The sequence below is a fragment of the Elephantulus edwardii genome, unplaced genomic scaffold (genome assembly GCF_000299155.1).
Source record: "Elephantulus edwardii isolate Elephantulus edwardi_28Jun2011 unplaced genomic scaffold, EleEdw1.0 scaffold00009, whole genome shotgun sequence".
Taxonomy (NCBI): Eukaryota; Metazoa; Chordata; class Mammalia; order Macroscelidea; family Macroscelididae; genus Elephantulus; species Elephantulus edwardii.
The window spans coordinates 18,371,659-18,392,510 of record NW_006399759.1 but is presented as its reverse complement, the minus strand read 5'-3'; positions in this window follow the sequence as shown (position 1 = coordinate 18,392,510).

The window sequence follows — 20,852 nt, the reverse complement described above, 5'->3', positions numbered from 1 at the left end:
ATATATATATATAAAATGGATGAGCACCAACTTGAACAACTACAAAAGAAAATGCAAAAGATGAAAGAAAGAATTGAAATTCTAGAAAAAGTGGTTAAAAGGAACTTAAAAATCATCATAAGACAGAAAGGGAACATCCAGTATGTACTGGAAATAACAGAAATGCATGAAAATACAATCCACATATTAAGACTGAAATGGCAGAAGTGTCCAACACACTGGAAAGACAAAAAAGTAGAACAGAAGGGATGAAGCATAGTCAGTGAGCTGGAAGACAAGAACCTCAGTGAAAATATACTAGAAGAAAAATCAGAGACGAGGCATAAAGAAAACATTGGAATCATGTGGGAGGACATCAAAAGGAACAATATACGTATGATTGGAATTTCAGAGGATAAGAGGAACACAGAAATTACTGAGAAAATTATGGAAGAGGTACTAGAAGAAAACATCCCAGGTATTATGGAGAAATCCAAAATCAATACTCCCAGCAAACACCAAATAAACTAGACCCAAAAGGAAACTCATCAAACCATTTAATAGATAAACTCTCCAGATTAAAAAATAAGGATAAAATACTAAAAGCAGCAAAAGAGAAGCAAGAAATTACCCCACAAAGGGGAAATAATTAGATTAAGTTCTTATTTCTTGGCAAAAACGACATGAACTAGAAGACATTGGGATGGCATATACAGAAAATTGAAAGAAAATAATTGCCGGCCAAAGATCCTGTACTCAGCAAAGCTGTCCATCAAATACAAAGGAGAAATTAGGTCATTTGCAGAAAAGAAGGAACTTAAGGAACTTGTGAAAACGAAACCAAAACTATCAGAAATTTTAAAGGAAGTCCTTCACACAGAAATACCAAAGGAAAGTGGATAAACCATAGTAACCAGAAACAACAGAAAAAAGAAACACAGCAAAAGGGAAACAATAAAACCTGGCCTGTCAATAATTACTACACTGTAATCCTAAAGGCATGCAGTTTGAATGCACAAGAGGCTCCATGGAAGGATGGGCAATCTCCTCTCATGTGATTTACTGCCTCTGAAAACCTGCTGGAGGGTCAGCTAATGGGTTGGTTCCGACTCAATGGTACACAACAACAACAAAAGTGGGAATAGACTAAAAGCACCAATTAAGAGGAGAAGAGTATAAGAATGGATAAAAACCCAAAGTCCATCAATATATTGTCTACAAGAAACACATCTAAAAAATGAAGAGATAGTCTCAAAATCAAAGGCTGGAAAAACAATATACCAAGCAAATTGCATCCCCTAAAAAGCAGGAGTGGCAACACTAATCTCTGATAAAATAAACTTCAGGATGAAAACCACCATGAGAGATAAGGAAGGGCACTACATAATGATTAAAGGCAAGATTGATTAATAGATCAAGACGACAAAATCATGGTCAACATTTATGCACAAATTATTGTTGTTGTTGTTGTTGTTACGTGCCATCAAGTTGTCTATGACTCATAGTGACCCTATGTACAACAGCCCTAAAACATGATCTAGTCTGTTCCAATCTTATTGTTTCTGACACACCTACCCCCATAACCCCAGTTACTGTATTAATCCATCTCATTGAGGGTCTTCCTTTCCTGCACTGTCCCTCCATCCTCCCAAGCATGACATCCTTCTCCAAGGATTGGTCCCATCTTGCAACATGTCCAAAGTATGTCAGACAAAGCTTCAGAATCCTTGCCTCCAAGGAGGAGCCTGGTCTCACCCTCTCTAGGTTGAACCAGTTTGTTCTAGCAGTGGTATATTCAATACTCTTCTCTTATAAAATACATAAAACAATGGTTAACAGAATTGAAGAAAGAAATAGACAGCACCATAATAGTGGCAGGAGACTTTAACACATCACTCATCAAAGGATTGGTCAATTCAAAAGAAACTTCGAATGCATATCTAACCTATGCAATCAGCCAACTTGATCTTTTGGATGTATTCAGGGTACTGCACCCAACTAAAACTCAATTCACTTTCTTCTCAAGTGCACATAGTTCGTACAAAACAAGCCCCAATAAATTAAAAAAAAAAAAACAAAACCCAACCATTGAAATAAAACAAAGTATCTTCTCAGACCACAATGCCATAAAATTAGAAATTATCCACATAAGGGTAAAGTTTAAAAAACCACCCAAGTGGAAACTAAATAACACTCTGCTAGAACATGATTGTGTTATAAAAGAAATAAAGAATGAAATTAAAAAGTTCCTTGAAACAAATGAAAATGAACATGTCATATCAATTATCAAAACTTCTGGGATGAAGCTAAGGCAGTCTTTAGCAGACAATTTATAGCAATAGGCAAACACATAAGACAAAGGGGAAAAAAGAAGCAAAATTAATGATCCTAACTCAACACCTCCATCAAATAGAAAAAGAGACACTTCACCAAAGAAGACATTCAGATGGCTAACAAGCACATGAAGAAATGTTCAAAATCCCTAGCTTTAAGAGAGATGCAAATCAAAACAACTATGAGATATCATCTCACCCCAGTCAGAATAGCAAAATTTAACAGAACAGCAAGCAACAAATGCTGGCGAGGTTGTGGAGACACTGGAACCCTTATTCACTGTTGGTGGGAGTGTGAAATGGTGCAACTACTGTGGAAAATGGTGTGGTGCTTTCTCAAAAAGTTGACCCAGCAACTCCACTACTGTGAATATATCCCAAAGAGACCATAACTGACATCCAAGCAGATGTATACACACACATGTTGATTGCGACTTTGTTCACAATAGCAAGGAGTTGGAAACAACCTAAATTTCCATCAACAAACGAATGGACAGAGAAGCTGTGGTATATTCACACAATGGAATACTATGCTGCATTGAAAAACAAGGAACTCATGCAATATTATTCAAAATGGGTGAGCCTGGAGGACATTATGCTGAGTGAAATATCTCAGTCGCAAAAAGACAAATACTGCATGATTCCACTGCTGTAAAATGAGACTGATATCAGGGTTTGGGGTAAGACTGAGAAAAACTGGATAAATTGTGTATAGTGCACTGAAACACATGAGGGAAAGAATAATTTAAAAGCAATGTATGATAGGGTATTATGGTTATCACAAGAGTCCACAATTAAGGTTGCATAGTGGAATGTACTTGGGGCGGTGGGAGGGGTGCGGGGGGATTGTGTACCAGGGAGGGAGTTTTTCTTTTACTTTTCAAAGAGAGGAGCGAACTGGGGGGGGGGAGGGTTGGGCGGGGAGAGAAGTGCAGCAATGAATGAATGGAAATCCAAAATCTCTGTAAATGTTCATTAAAATTATTAAAATTTTAAAAATTACCAAAAAATAGAAAAAGAACAACAATCTAATCTGATGGCTTCTAGAAGAAAGGAAATTATAAGGACAAGAGCTAAAATCAATGAGCTAGAAAACAGAAAAACAATTGAAAACATCAACAAGATCTGGTTCCTTGGTTGGTTGGTTGGTTTTTAATGTTTGTTTGTTTTTAAATTTTATTAATTTTAATGAACACTTATAGAGATTTTGGATTTCCATTCATTAATTGTTGCACTTTTCTCCCTGCCCACCCCCCAGTTTGCTCTTCTTTTTGAAAAGTAAAAGAAAAATTCCTTCATTTGTTCCCCTCCCCCTAACTGGCTCCAAGTACACTCCACTATGCAAACTTCATTCTGGACTCTTATGATAACCATAATACCCTATCATATATCACTTTTAAATGGTTCTCTCCCTCATCTGTTTCAATGCAGTATACATAATTCATCCAGTTTTCTGGTTCCTTGATTTTTATTTTTTTTTTTACAAACTTCGTAAGCAAATCAATGTAAAAGAATTAAAAAAAAATGCTTAAAAATATCCAAACAACAAAAACAACCAAGACTAGGCCACAGAGCATGGTGGTCTCTACCAAATATTGCTTTTTCTTTTTTCAGTGAAGTCTTGGGGGCTCTCTCCTTGATCCCAGGGGAGGGAACATGGCATTGATCCTGTAGATCTTTAAGCTCACCCAAAAGAAATCCTTTTCCATTTCTGGACTATATTCTGCCCTTACATTTTCGGTAACACATCTGTCTAAAAGGACTTCCTCCTGAGAGGGATACTGAGGAGGTATAACTCTTTTAAGATAGTGGCTTCACAATAAAAATTCGTTGCCTAAAACAAATTAAAATACATTGCCTCAATAAAACCAAAATGCATTGTAAATTAATATTTGTTGTTGTTTTTGTTGTTGTTGTTATGTGCTGTTGATTTGACTATGACTGTGAACAATGGCTCTGAACCTTGTCCTATCCTGAGCCAGCCTAACCGTCAATACTCTTCTCCAGCACTAAAACTCAAAGGCATTGATTCTTCTTTCAACCCTAGTCCTTATCCAGCTCTCAGAAGCATAACAAGCAATTGACAGACAACACCCTGACCTGGATCAGGCAAACCTAAGTCTCTAGACTGACATTGTCTCTATTTAGCACACTGGAGAGGTCCCTGACTGTAGAGTTTCCTAAAGCAACGCGTCTTTTGATTTCCTGACTGCTGGTGCTAAGGATGTTGATTTTGGATCTGAACAAAATGAAATCATTGACAGTCTCAATCGTTTCTCCATCTGTCATGATGCTGACTATTGGCCTAGTGGTGAGTAGTTTTGTTTTCTTGATGTTGAGATGCAATCCATATTGAAGACCGCAGTCCTTGGCTTTCTGCAGCAAACATTTCAAGTCCTTCCCAGTTTAGTTTTGGGGTTTTTTTAATTTAAATAAAGTTTTTATTTTATACTGGTTTACTTATAAAGTTTGTATACATTATTTTTTACACCTGATCTTTCACATTTCCTTTGCCTATCCTTCCCTTCACTCATCAAATGTGCAATCATATGATTAACCCCCTTCCCGATCTCTTACTCACCCTTCTGGTCCCCCTCACCTTGGATCCTCATACACATTCTACAATAATGATCTTATACAGTATTTGTCCTTATGGGACTCAGTTCACTAGCATAATGCTATCTAGTTCCAATTAGGTAGGGATTTACAAAATCCTTGCTTCTGCATGCTGCATAATATTCCATCATGTGAATGTAGCTGCAATTTCTCACATCTGCGTAATGCAGGTTGTTGATGAGTCTTCCTCCAATCCTGATGCCACATTCTTCTTAAAATCTCTCAAATCATCTGTTAAGCATATAGATTGAAAAAGATATGGAGAATAGATACATGCCTAACGTTGTTGTTGTTATGTGCCGTCGAGTCGCTTGCAACTCATAGTGACTCTATGTACAACAGCACTAAACCCTGCTCTATCCTGTGCCAATCACACTGCCTCTGACACACCCATCCCGATTACCCCAGTCACTGAATCAATCCAGCTCATAGAGGGTCTTCCCCTCTTGTGCTGTCCCTCCACCCTCCCAAGCATGATGTCCCTTTCAAAGGACCTGCCCCTCCTTACAACATGTCCAAATTATGTCAGACGAAGCCTCAGAATCCTTGCCTCCAAGGAGCAGCCCGGTTTAATCCTCTCCAGGATGAATCTGTTTGATTTCTTAGCAGTCCATGGTACATTCAATACTCCTCTCCAGCACCACAACTCAAAGGCATCAATTCTCCTTCTATCTTTCCTAGTCATTGTCTAACTCTCTGATGCATAACAAGTGATTGCAAAGACCATGGCCTGTATCAGACGCACCTTAGCCTACAGAATGACACCATTGCTCTTCAGTCCCTAACAGCAGACTTTCCCATAGCAATACATCTTTTCATTTCCTGGCTACTGGTGCCAAGAGTGTTGACCATGGAGCCAAGCAGACTAAAGTTGTTAACAATATCAATCTCTTCACCATCCATGCTGATGCTGCCAATTGGTCCAGTGGTGAGAATCTTTGTCTTCTTGATATTGAACCTCAATCCATTCTGTAGGCTGCAGTCCTTGACCCTCTGCAGCAAGCATTTCAGATCCTCCTCAGTTTCAGCAAGCAAGGTTGTGTCATCTGCATAACGCAGATTGTTAATAGTTATTCCACCAATCCTGATGCCACACTTTCCTCATAGAGCCCAGCCTCTCGGATAATCTGTTCTGCTTACAGGTTGAAACGTATGGAGATCGGACACATTCCTGGTGTACACCCCTCCCAATTTTGAACCATGCAGTGTTTCCTTGCTCTGTTCTGATGACTGCCTTTTGGTCCAAGTATAGGTTTTGCATTAGAACGATCAAGTGTTCTGGGATTCCCATTCTTCTCAGAGTCAGCCACAGTTTGTTATGTATGATCAACACGGTCAAATGCCTTTTCATAGTCAATGAAACACAGATATACATTCCTCTGGTATTCCCTGCTTTCAGCTAAGATCCATTTAACATTAGCTACAATATCCCTAGTTCCACGACCCCTTCTAACCCAGCATAGACTTCTGGCAGTTCTCTGCTGATGTGCTGTTCCAGACGTTTTTGGATAATCTTCAGTAGAATTTTGCTTGCATGTGAAATCAAAGATATTGTTCTATAGTTTCCACACTCTTTTGGGTCACCCTTCTTTGGAATGGTAACAAATACAGATCTCTTCCAGTCAGTTGGCCAAATGGTTGTTCCTCCAGATTTCTTGGCACAACTTGGTGAGCACATCCAGGGCAGCATGCATTAGCTGAAATATGTCAATTGGTATATCATCTATTCCGGGGGCCTTGTTGTTATTTCCTTCAAAGCAGCTTGAACTTCTTCCTTCATCACCATAGGCTCTTGCTCAAATGTTATTTCATTAAATTCTTCTGTGTCTGCCAATTCCTTTCGTTACGGTGACTCAGTATATTCTTTCCATCTTCTTTTAATACTACCTCTTTCTTAATTTTAAACCATGCAATATTCTTTTGCTCTGTTTGGACAACAGCTTCCTTGGCTAGGTATAGGTTTCAGATGAGCACAATAAAGTGTTCTGAGATCCCCATTATACACAATGTTGACTACAATTTGTTGTGACGTGCATAGTCAAATACCTTTGCATATTCAATAAAACACAAATAAACATCCTTCTGGTACTCTGCTTCCTGCCAAGATACATCTGAACTTAGCAGTGATATCCCTAGTGCCATGGCCTCTTATAAACCCAGTTTGAATTTCTGGCAGTTCTCTATTGATATACTGTTGTAGTAATTTTTAGATGTTGCTATGTGCCTGCGAATCGCCCGCTACTCATAGCAACCTTATGTGCAACAGCTCTGAACCTGCTCTATCATGAGCCAACCTCACTGTCTCCGACACACCAACTCCCATTACTCTGGTCACTGAGTTAATCTATCTCATCAAGGGTCTTCCCCTCCTGTGCTGTCCCTTCACCCGCCCGAGAATGATGTCTCTCTCCAAGGAATGGTTCCTCCTTTTAACATGTCCAAAGTATGTCAGACGAAGCTTCAGAATCCTTGATTCCAAGGAGCAGTCTGGTTTCACCCTCTCCAGGATGAACCTATTTGTTCTTTTAACAGTCTGCAGTTTATTTGGTATTCTTCTCCAGAACCACAGCTCATAGGCATCAATTCTCCTACTGTTGTCTTCAGCAAATTTTGCTTGCATATGATTCATGGTTTTGTTAGATAATTTCCACATTCTGTTAGCATGCTCTTATTAACTGGGTAATTCCCAAATCCTCCACCTTCCTTCCTCTTTCCCATGCTCCTGTCATCTAATTCCCCCCACCCCCATTTGCCACTTCCCCTAACTTTTCCCTAAACTCTAGATTGACTTGAGCCCTAGTTTCCAGTTTTACCCTGAATACCCCACTCACTCCTGGGCCAGACACTTTCAATGCAGTGGACACAACTTGAGGTCCAGTTACCAATCACACAGGAACTTTTATACTTTGGGCTTTTTGTTTGTTTGTTTTATTGCAATTTTTTTAAAGGGAGAAATCGTTACTTTGATGCATTTTTTTTCTTTTCCTCTGTTTCTTTAAAACACACACACACATAAAACTCACATACATAAGTGTATGGTTCAGTACTCAATAGAGACTAGTATCAAAGGGGCAAATGAGAATAAAAGCATTTGTCCCAACACTGCATAGTGCCACTGCTGTAGAATGGGACTGACATCAGGGTTAGGGTAAGAATGAGAAAAACTGGATTAATTATGTATATTCCATTGAAACGGATGAGGGCAAGAACAGTTTAAAAGCAATATATTATAGGACATTTTGATTATCATAAGAGTCCGGAATGAAGGTTGCAGAGTGGAGTATACTCGAGGAGGGGGTGGGGGGTGTGGGGGGATTGTATACCAATGAAGGCATTTTTCTTTTACTTTTCAAAGAGAAGAGTGAACTGGGGGGGGGGGATGGAGAGTGAGAAAAGTGCAACAATGAATGAATGGAAATCCAAAATCTCTGTAAATGTTCATTGAAATTAATTTTTTTTAAAAAAAGAAAGAAACAAAAAAAGCATTTGTCCCACGGTCTGGTCTCGGTTGTGTTTCTAATATATTGGTCTCCTCCCTTCCCCCATCCCCACCCCACTCCCCGCCTCCAGTGTAACTTGTAATTAAATCATGTTTATTTCCCAAACTCTTTTAAGGGATTTAAGTACATTTTTAAGAAAAGTACAGACTGTAACTTCACTATCTTGTGTTATGTGTGCCAGACATAGCATTCCAGAGGAAAAACATAACCAAGCCCTTTGAGACCTTGGGAAATCCAAGCCTTTTTCATGTTGCTGCACCTGCCACTCTGACATCACAGAATCATCCTCCAAGTGAATGGCCTAACTCCACACCCTGCCAGATTTCTTCCTCAGTGGAGAGACCCCGCACCCATTTAAATTCTTGTCAGTGCAGGGCTCATGTGTATAGTCCTCAGTCAGGCAGAAGTCATTTATACACAATCTTCAATGATCTTGAGGATGACATAGAACAGTGTTCCAATCTGTTGTTGATAATGCTGTGGAACCAGGGATATCATGCTTGATGGCAGATGGATCCTGGCTGACAGCAGAGAATACCAGAAGGACGTCTATTTGTGTTTTATTGACTATGCAAAAGCACTTGACTGTACGGATCATAACAAAGATGGCTAACATTGAGAAGAATGGAAATCCCAGAACCTTAACAGATTTATGTGAAATTTATACCTAGACCAAAAAACTGTTGTAGGAACAGAGCAAGGAATACTATATGGCTTAAAATTAAGAAAGGTGTGCCTCAGGATTGTATCCTCTTTCCATACTTATTCAAACTGTATACTAAGAAAATCACTCAAGAAGAAGAATGTGGCATCAGGTTCAGAGAAAAACTCAACAACCTGCATTATGCAGATAACACAACCTTGCTTGCTGAACGTGAGGAGGACTTGAAAAGCTGCAGAAGATCAAAGATCCTTCAATATGGATTACATCTCAATTTCAAGAAACAAAATTTTTCACCATTGGAACAATAGGCAACATCATAACAGATGGAGAACATATTGAAAATGTCAACATCTTCATCTTAACATTGATCCACAACCAGCACTCTCGGTACCAGAAATTAGGAAATAAGAAGATGTATTGTGTTGGGAAGTCTGCAGTAGAGGATCTTTCCAAATTATTCAGGAGCAATGATGTCAGCTTGAAGACATGCCTGATTCAGGCCATGCTCTTCTCAATTACTTGCTACACATCTGAGAGCGAACAATGAGTTAGGATAAAAAGGAGAATCAATGCCTTGGAGCTGTGATTTTGGAGTACTGAATATCCTTCGGACTGCCAAGAGAACAAAAAGGTATGTCTTGAAGAAAGTACAGCCAGAGTGCTTCTAAGACCCAAAGGTGATAAATCTTCCTCTCACATACATTGGGCATGTTGTTAGGAAAGGGTATTCCTTGGAGAAGGTCATCATGCTTACAAAGGTGGAGGGACAGCAAAAAAGAGGGAGACCCTCAACCAGGTGGATTGACACAGTGACTGTATCAAAGGGCTCAAGTATGTCAGATATTATGAAGATGGCACAGGATAGGACAGGGCTCAGACCTGTTATTCACAGGGTCATTATGAGTCATACTTAACTTGATGGTGCCTAACAAAACCAACATAGGTCATAGTTGACTCAACTGTACATAACAATAGCTCCAGGTAAAAAGCATTATGTAAGGTGTATTTCTTGATGTCATCTGTTTCTTCATCCCTTCAAGATATATTTCACAAGTGTGTACTGCTCTCCATCTTCTTGGCCACCATGCTAATCTAAACTGGCATCACCTTTTGCCTGGAATATGCCATAGTTTCCTCAGTCATCTCTTTGCATTTACACTTTGTAGAAAAGATTTACTGAAACATTCTTTCTAGGTTTTCCTCTTCTTGGCCTCACTTATCCTCCGCAGGAAGACTGTTGGAATCTCTATGCAGTGTTTGCCTCAGAAAAACTCTCTCTCATCACTTTCTCTAATGAAGCTTTCAGTGAGGATTTGATTAGAAATTCTAATTAATGAATTGCATTAATCAATGCTTGTGAATATTTGAAAACAAAATGTGAATGATGGTATGAAAAAAATAGGATTTGTAAACCTTCACTCAAATAAGAATAAAATAAATTCTCACACATCAAATAAATAATAGCTTTCATGACTCTGAGGCTAGCCTCTCTCATTCACAGTATTTATCATGAGCGAATACTAGTTTGGTTATCTGTGCATTTGTCTGCTGTCTCTCCCTTAGTAAGTGAGCTCTATAAGGGCATGAATTTAATTACTCACCGCCTCATTCTAGGCTTTGCTCGGAGTTCTGTGTATAGTTGGTGCTCAATAAATAGCTTTGGCTGACTACGTAAAGGGTCATTTTGCCCCCCTTAATTCCTTTTTGTCTTGTTTTACCAAAGAGGAGCAATAAATAAGTGGATTACATTTTTTTTAAGACCAACACTTTGGTGTATCAAATATAAACCAGTCATTCCGCTTACTTAGTCTTGGGGCTAATTGGAATAAGTCTTGCTTTTATCTGCTTAGTGGATATCATAACCCGTTTCCTTTCACTCATTCCTTCTTTGGAAGTTTCCTTCTAGTCTAATCTTCCTTCTAATCCTTGAACTGTGTCCCTTTGCATTGGCAGTACAATTGCTTACCATGAAGTCACTGGTTATTGGCTAGTCGGCTTTACTCCTGGCAACCCTCTGTATTCCAGACTAAAACTGTGCTCCATAGCTCTCTAAAGGGCTCATGTTTTGGAAATGGATCACCAGTCCTTTCTCCTCTATTCTTGATAGACTTCAGCCTCTAATCTTTCAGCTAACAGCTACATGCATTAATCTTTATACCATCTGTATAACCATCTCTGTAACTTGTGTGGTACTTACTAGCATTTAAAAACAAAACAAAACAACACTCTATAAATCAAAGTCACACTGTATGGGTAAATTAACTCATCACAACAGTAAGAGGTTTTTATATTTTTCCATCAAGTAGTACATGTCAAGTATATGCACACATTGTTGTTATTTTTATGTGCCATGAAATCAGTTACAACGCATAGCTCCCCTCTGAACAGTGGATCTGAGCCCTGCACTCTCCTGCACCGGCCTTGATAGACTCAGGCCTGTTGCCGCCCACCCTGTGTCTGTCTATCTTGTTGACAGTCTTCCTCTCCTTTGCTGACCTTTCATCTTTCCAAGCAGGATGCCCTTTTCCAAGGGCTGACCCCTCCTAACAGCCTGTCCCAAGTGTATGAGACAAACTTTCATTATCCTTTCCTCCGAGGATCACCCTGGCTGCACATTCTCCAAAACCTATTTGATTATAATCAGGGAGATTGGAAATAAGTAATTAGCAATCTGGATTTCATTTTCTATGTGGTATTGGATCTTCATTGGGTGTTCATAATTCTATACATCTTGTAAGTGGAAGCCCTGACAGCTCTTGTTCTGGGCTATCTGTTCAAGAATGCTTATATAAGGTAATAACTAATCTTAGAAGATACAGTGTTTCACTCTAAAGCAGAAGGAAGAGTTTGTTCATTGTCCACATAATATCAATAATGTCGTCCTCCAGGGTCAAGATTGAACATGTTTGTTTACAGTCTATTATATTTTAAAAAGATGGGACTTGCTAAGCTTTAGATTTCTCTGTTGTGAACTATAACCACAGTTCCAGTATCACGGGGACTCTCCACATCACCTCAGTGGGACTTGGGAGGAAGCCAGCTGGCACAAACTATGAAGCTCAACCTGCTTACTGTGATGCAAGAAGTAGTCTTTTCTCTCAGATCCACAAGTCTCACATCTTCTGTCAGCATCCATGAAACTCTATGATAGCCAGAGTTGTATCATTACAACTAAGATAAAAGATCAGATCATTGTCCCTGACACCTAGAATCTAGCATCTAGAATAGACAGGACACCAACTTCTTCACAAAACATGGAACATGAACTGACTACTTAGCAAAATACTTGCCTCATGAAAGGCATTTGGTAAATATCTGTCCCTCTGCTATTTCACTTCTCTTACTTCTTTGAGCAGTCAGCAACTTTGGGGAAGAAATAAATCGGCGGGTAAAATCTTTAACAGTGTTGAAACAGTCCGAGACATGGTTCTGTCCATCCCTAGCATAAAATGGAAGCACAGGGAGTTACAGGGACAGCGACCAGCCCTGTCTAAACCAGCCTTTTTTTCTGTTTGAATTGAGATAAGGTCATTCTTAGTAATGCAAGTGCTGTGTATTTACATTCAAAATAAAGATACTTTAGAAAGGTCTTACTGACGTTTTTGTTGAGTCAGATCATAGCCAACCTTCTAGCAGGTTTTCAGAGGCAGTAAATCACAGGAGAGGAGATTATCCAACCTTCTTCCATGGAGCGGCTTGTGGATGAATTTGAAAGGCCTGTCTTAAGGTTGGCAGCACAACTCCTTACCACTAAGCCACCAGAGCCTCTTCTCTGGACATCAGATTTATATTATTAACCAAGTGGTTGAAAGGGGCTTGGTTGTAAGGGATCACACCATTGGTGCAAAAGTATGCGGTTCAAATCTGCAGCAGAAATATGGACAATCTCTTCCCTTACTATTTACTGCCTCTGAAAACACACTGAAGGATCAGTTCTGACTAAATAGTACACAACAACAACAAGGACATTAAATCTATATTATTATGGCCAGTCTTGATGTTTGAGTGATTCCCAGGCCCCAGCAAAAGGGACCACACTTCCAGAGCCCTGGAGAGCAAAGGAAACCCTCCGAAATATGGACTCATTTTCCGCTCCACCTTCACTGGCTGAACAGATGCCAAGAGCAAAGGCCACATCTCCCAATACCTGGCAAACAAATGCAGTATTGCCTCGTGAATTGACTGCTGCTCTGAGGTACCTACGAGTGTATTTGGGAAAAAGCTTCGTGAATAAGTTGAGTAGTGACAGTCTTTCTATGAAACTGGAAAGATTCTGTGGAAAAATGTGAAAGAAGCCAAGGCAGAAGGGGCTGTTGAGATTACTAAAAAGCTGGTGAAAAAAGGAGAAGTTCTTGAAGAAGGAGAAGCAATAATAGTTGCACTTGGATTTGCATCTTCAGGAAACAGTGGAACTCTTGAAGATCACGAAGGTGAGGAGACGGGTGAGAAATCCAAAAAGAAGGGGAGGGAAAAGCCCAGGAAGCTCCAGAGGAGAACGGAATGGAAGATCAGTCCAGCTCTGCTCTCCCTAAACCCAAGAAAAAAAGAAATTTCTGTCCAAGGATTAGGTTAATAATGGTTTTGAAGAGACAACTGTAAAGGCAAATGTTCCTAAGAGGAAGAAATCTTCCTCCAAATAGGAACCAGAAGACTATGAAGAGGCTGCAAACTGTGACCCAACAGCTTTCCAAGGAGGAGCCAGTCAGCAGCGGATCTGAGGAAGCTGTCAACAGAGCACCAAGGAGAAGAAGAAAAACAAAAAAAGTACCCTAGAAGGATTAAATTGGACATTCCTTGGGTGTGGAAAGGGCATATCCAAATGTTTCCCAATAAAAACATTTTAAAAATTTATGTTATTACCTATTTTATTGTAGCTCAAACCAGGAATATTAAAATGACTTATTAAGTCATTACAGACTTGTGTTTTTAGGGACTTTCCAAGCATAAGACATTTTTTCTACCCTACTTCCTCACAGAAATAAGAGAGCGTGATTACTTGGCTTAGTTATATGTTTTCTGACAATGACATTCTCCTCTACCCCTGGCGCCCGTGGCAAATTACACTCCACCACTCTTATGTCCAAACAAAGAAAACATGGGTGTGTGTGTGTGTGTGTGTGTGTGTGTGTGTGTGTGTGCGCTCCAATTTGACCTGAGTGCTCATTCTTATTTGATTGGAGCAGCGAATCCTGATGCACAAAAGTCTAGGTGATCAACAAGAGAACTCAAGGTCCTGCCCTTACTCTTATAGCCACAGTAGAGGAAGGAGTGGGTGTAAAAGGCTCTGGGTATTAGGAGGGAAAGCTGGAAAGTGGCTGATTTTCCAATCAGTTCAGCCATGTGCAATCAAATATTGGGCTTCTTTAGACACAGTCTGCCATTCACTGCATTTGTTTTGTGACCAGTCTCTGTTTATCACCATGTTGTTGTTGTTAAGTGCTGTCGAATCATAGATGACTCATAGCGACCCTATGAACCAAAGACCTGAACACTTGTATAACTTTTGTCCTTTCTCCATGTTCATAGAGTTTCTAGAGGCAAGGTATTATGGAAGTGGATGCCACTCCTACTTCCAAGTTTGTTTTAATTCGGGAGCTCCACCAAACACTGTCCACCATGAGTAACCATTATTGCATTTGACACTTCAGTGTCACAGTGTTCAGCTTCACAGCAACCACGAGTTACCTCTGTACAGCAAGATCAGGACTATATGACTTAGAAGAATGTTTGACTAAAAACAATTAAAAAGAGGCTTGAGGGTCACAGGTTAAAATCACCCACCTTTGGCTTGGTAGCATCACTTTCTGTACACTACGCCAACTGAGCTCTTTCTGTTGTTGTTGTTGTTGTTGTTGTTGTTGTTGTTGCTAAGTCTGTCGAGTCATAGACGACTCATAGCAACCCTATGAATGAACGACCTGAACACTTGTATAACTTTCATCCTTTCCCCAGGTTCATAATGTTTTTGGAGGCAAGCTATCCAATGATAAAACATTGGTACATAGAATTTGGTGAATTTTATTGAAGATTTCATGGGCAAGAGATAAAGTTATTTTGTAGTCATCCAAAAAATCTTTCTATATACAGATTCTACATCCCAAATTCTTCTCCCTCTAGTGTTACAAATCTCTCCATCTCACAAATTTCTATGCCTCTCAAACCAAGCCAGTTCCAGAATCTTCCTCCATTGTCCTTGTCTAAATCCAGGGCCTTCCCAAATCTAAAGCCAAATGAAGAAGTTCATCCATTGTTTTGTCAAACACTTTCTTGGAGAGTCTATTTCCTTCTATGACACTGTAACAGTTAAATACCATGTCTGGGGGATTTGCAACACTACAAGACTTCTTAGCGGGATTCCTGCCCTTATGAAGATTTGCCACATGAGTATGCACTGTGACTTCAGAGTTCAGAGGCTTTTCTGCATCCATTATTGTATCAGTTCCTCTTCCATTTGAGGAACCTGAGAAGCCAAGTGCTTAAGTAAATTGCTGAGGCTTATCCAGCTCATAGATGGTGGAGCCAGGATCTCAGCCAAGGTCTCCTGACTGGAAGTGAAGTGTCTCTTCCACGTATTTAAATAATCTCAGCAAAAAAAAGTCTGTGAAGTCAGCAAGCTTTCTAACTTTTGAAGCTGCTAGGAGAACTCTGGTTCCCACCAATTTTCAGGGAAGATATAAAAAAGACTAGCAGATTTCTTGGCCTTGACTCAAGGCAGATTAAAGTTGGTACATATTTTTATAATACACACTCAGCAAGCGTTTACAAAATGCAGCCGAGCCTTATCCAACCTGTCTATAGTATTGTTTCCTATTCTGTTGTTGTTTCATCAGACGCCTCTGATTCAGCTCTGAGAGATGATGAGTGGTGATTCCAGTACAGAAAGTGAATACTCTCCCATTCACTCATCCATTCACTCACTCTTCTGTTTAACTTGGATCGATCAGGGAACAAGACATAATCTCTCACCTTGGAAAGTAAACTGGGAATCAGGCAGGAAGGTGGGGACTGGCTGGCAAACAACTCACCAACACAATGAGATTACGCCCCCAAACATCAAGGGAGCATAACCTGCAATTAATTCGGTAGAGAAGGGACCATCCCAGAGGAGGTGACATTTGAGAATGGAGCTGTGTCTATGTTAATTTTGTTAGGTGGAAAGTGAGCAAACTCTCCGCTCCCAGCTTGCAGGTGCTCAGGTCTTAAGCTCCTTTGTTTGTTCTGGATCACAGATCACCCAAACCTCTGCCAAAGAACTGACTTGAAGATGACACAGTACTATTCACTCAGAAGTCCAAAACAAGTCTCCATTGTTGTTGAGTCGGAACCAACTCTGAGCTGCACCTCTGTTGAGTTTCTGAAGCTGTAAATCACATGGGAGGATTTTACCCATCATTTCCCTTCAGGGCCACTCTTGTATTGAGATGACCAGAGAGGAACAGCCTTCTGAGTTAAAGGCACAATTCGCCATGGTCTGCGTCAGCATAACTCCAGTCTATCAAGGTCTTGCTTTTAAGGTGGTAGTGATTCTGGAGAAGGTCTACTACCCAGGAAGATCACAATGATTTTGACCAAGTATCCAGTGATCCATGTCTTAGAATTACAGTGAAGGTGTCTTCTATCGACAGATAGGCCCAGATAGAGGTGGCATTTTGCAAATCAGACTACAAACCACCGCTGGTGGGGACAGACGTTGAAAACTGCATGGAAAGCACTAACAAGTCCCACCACCTGAGACCTGGACTTCAGTCATGGTTCTTCCAGGACTGTGATCAAGATCCAGGGTGTCCGGGGTGTTAGACGAGCAGTGAGGAGCTCTCTGAGGCTGTGTTGCTGGCAAGAACTCACAAATTTGGTTTTTGTTCCTGTTGTTGTTTTTCTTAGTTGGGGGGGGGGGGTTGAAAGACTATAGTCCCAGGTATGGGTAGAACGAGGGGTGTCCGAAGGGAGTACTTAACCACCCCTAAGCCAGCAACAGTGGAAGCATGAACAGTTCCAGGCTGAAGAACTAGGGAGGGACAGTGCCATCTGCAGGGCTCAACGGTGAGTCATAAAATCGTTCAGAGTGAGAGGTGCATTGCAAAAAGGACTCGGGGAGGAGAACGGAGGAGGAGATGTAATTGTGCAACAATGCATGAATATTAAAAAAAGAAAAGAAAATGAACTAGGGGAGGGAGGAAATAGGCAACAATGAACGAAAAGCCAAACCTTCTATAAACTTTCGTTAAAATCACAATTGAAGTAAAACATTTTACATATAAAATGAAAATGAGAATATGCTAAGTCATTCAACAGAAGAGAAGTTGGGGCACATGAGAGCTTCTGTAAAGAGGGAAAAGGAGAGGGAAGGGGAGTGGGGAGGGAGCGAATGTGCATGTGCGTGTATTTGTGTACGCGTGCGCATGCGCATGCGCATGTGCACAGAGAGCATGATGAACACACAGCCCTTTCCTTCCTCTTGCCCTCGCTCCTTCTGCAGGTTCTACCCAATGATTGACTCCAGCTAGAAACCAGAAAGGAAGGGAATGTGAGTGGTACAGCCCATCTTCTCAGCATCCCATTCTCGTGGCAGATCAGGGCAACGAAAGAAAGGGTGGCAAAAATAGAGCATGATTATCGCCTCCAATGCAAGTGAACGGGAGCATGGGGAGGAAGAATCCACTGTTGGGTGAAGGAATGCATATATATTCGTGGGAGCAGAGATACGTGAGATGGTCTTCAAGATCCCTTCAAAGCTACATCCCAGAGCTTTCGGAAATGAGGATGAAACATAGACCTAAAAGAGCCTTTTAGAAATATAAATGGGCCCAGAATACACTTCTGATATATTTTGAGAAGGGCAGAAGAAGCCAGGGTCATAGAGAGACAGCTTGTTGCCTTAAAACTACCCAGTAGGGAAAACAGAGAAAATCATTCAAGTCAGCTTTATAGCAGATGTCACAGTGCATTTGCCCGAATGGCATCCTCAGAAGTGTCCTCACAATAGCCTTAATTCTCTCAGATGCAAGTATGGCTTTCCGTGACTTTACTGAAATGTTTTTGCAGCTTGCCGCCAGGCCCAAATTTACCTCCATCACAAATCAGAACAGCAGAGAAAGGAACTTCTACATTTTTTATTTTATAGAGTAGATCTGGTCTTCCTCACAAGCCGCTGGCCACTGAGCAAAAAGAAAAACAAAACATCTTTAGTCCACTCAAACAAAACAACTTGGAACAAGCAACTTTAGTCTGATTTCATTGTTGTCCTTAAGTGCCAGCAAGTTGACTCCAACTCACAGTGACTGTAAGTACAACACATTGAAACGTCAGTTTAAATAAATTCTCAAGACAAAGACAAAGCCCTAACTCTTTAGGTGAAAATGCTCCGATTCTATTATGGTTTGACTTTGATCTTCCCAATGTATATATTGAAATCTTATGTGACCTTTTTGGAAATATGGGGTTTCTTGTTATATTACTGAGGTCACAGGTAGCTCTGGTAGCCTAGTGACAAGGAGATGTGCTGCTCTCCCAAAGACATGCAATTCAAATCCATCAGCTGCTCCGTGGGAGAAAGATGAACAGTCTCCTCCTGTGGGATTTACTGTTTATAAAAACCCACAGGAGAGTTAGCTATGGGTCCCTTCAAACTCGATGGCATACAACAACAACAATAACGGGAGTATGAATGGGTCCTACATCTAATCTCTTCTGAGTGGTGTGTAAAATGCAAGACACACCCTGTCAAAAAAAAAAAAGCTGAGAAATTGAGGTACACCAGGGGACACGCAGGGCCAAAGAAGGAGAAAGAGATTAAAAATTTGCCCTAAAAGATCTGAAAGAGAAAGAGAGAGTCTTGTTCTCCTTTGCCCTAAATTTGGACTTCTAGCCTCCAAGACTGCAAAGCAGTAAGTTCCTGTTCTGAAAAGCCATCCATTTGTATTTTTGCTATGGCAACCCTAGGTAACAAACCCTCCTGGGCTACTCAGCTTAGTTTCGGCCTTCCACCCTGTTCCTCCTGCCTCCTTGTACAATGACATCTGGGATGCAGGACTGGGTCGGTGGCTTGTGTCCTCATGGAAAAGGGATGGATCCTCAGGTCTGCAAAGGGGCTCTGATCCCTGGTCTCAACAGCAGTGCTACCTGCTGCTGGTTACTGGAATTTCCAGCTGAAGGCAATGGCTGTTTTCCCTCCCTCCTGGCCTGCCATGGCTCCAAGTGTTTATTTTCAATGAGATGGGGACGTGAGGAAACTTCCAAGTGTGAGTCTAGGAGGGCCTGTATCTTAGTGTGGCTAAGGTGTTGCTAAACATGTTTATTTTCCAAAGCTCAGCTGAGGCCTGGTGCTGGGTGGTCTATAACAGAGTACACACCCAGCCCTACAGCAAACCAGGAGGCAACTGGTCTCAGCTGCTGTGAAGCCCCAGGTAGGGGAGGTTTAGGTGTCTGAGCTGCATTCTAAACTTCTTAAATGGGCCCCTTCATCCCCACCTCTTCTACAATCCCCCTCAAAAATCCCTGGGCTTCTGGCCCAGCCCTGCCCAGAGCTGGTGATGGGCTGTAGCTAGGGTCACAATAGGTTCTTCTGGCTTGTGATCCCAGAGGAGAAACCCTGGCTCCCTTGAAAAGCAGCAAGTGCCAGGTCTGCAGAAGCCCACTGCCCTGTAAACAACCCACTGTGGCCCACCTCCAGGTGCAGGCCTCATAATAGATACAGCGCACACTGAAAATATCAGCAAAGCCAGATCACGTGCTTTTAGAAAAGGAAGTGGGAGACGCAGAAGTTCACAGCTACAAATATCTTCAATATGTGGATGATAAGTCTGCCATTTTTACACTTACACTTTGCAGCCCTCCTTGGGCCTCACAGATCCAAAGCTGGCCCTTCACAATGAGCTCATCCTCCTCAGAGGTTCACCTCATAGCAACAGCACAGCTGCTTCTCTGAACTTTTTCTTATGGTTCACTCAGTCTAATGCCCATTCAGGGACATTTCTGATCACCGTTCTCTGCCAGATGTCAAGAAGATAGAGATAACTAAGATTCCGTTCATGACTTTAAGGGGCTCATAGAGTCACAGAGCGGACAAACATATACAAATAACTAAAATTTTTAACAAAAGAAATAAAAGCCATCAAATCAACTTCTGCTTGGAAACCTCTTTACATGTTAGTAACTGTGAACTGCAGACTTTTCACCATCCTTTCTTCTAAGGATCCCCTTGGTTATACTTCCTCCAAAAAGGATTTTAGTTTTACTTGTCTAATTTTCAGATGCGTGGGATTATGGCTTGGATTAGGCACAACTTAGTTTTTAAACTGATGTTCTTTTGCATTTTGGAGATAGGTCCTTGACAGCAGATTTGTCCAATGTAACACATTTTTAAAAACATTTTTAGTTATATAAAAAGGATTAAGAGACAAGGAAAAATGAATTCTGAAATCTTAATGATCTCGAAATTATTATTTAAACAAAAAAGGGGGAAATGAGGGAAGCCGAATATCAAATTTACTAGTAGTAGACCAAACACTATATCAGGAAATGAGGGAGGCTTAATACAAGCTGACGGTCACCTTGTGGCACTAAGGTGCTCCCTAAGAGTCAACATTGTTCTTGTTGTTGTTGTTGGTATGTGCCGTTGAGTCGTTTGTGACTCATAGCGACCCTATGTACAACAGCCCTAAACCCTGCTCTGTCCTGCGCCAACCGCACTGCCTCTGACACACCCATCCCGATTACCCCAGTCACCGAATCAATCCATCTCATAGAGGGTATTCCCCTCCT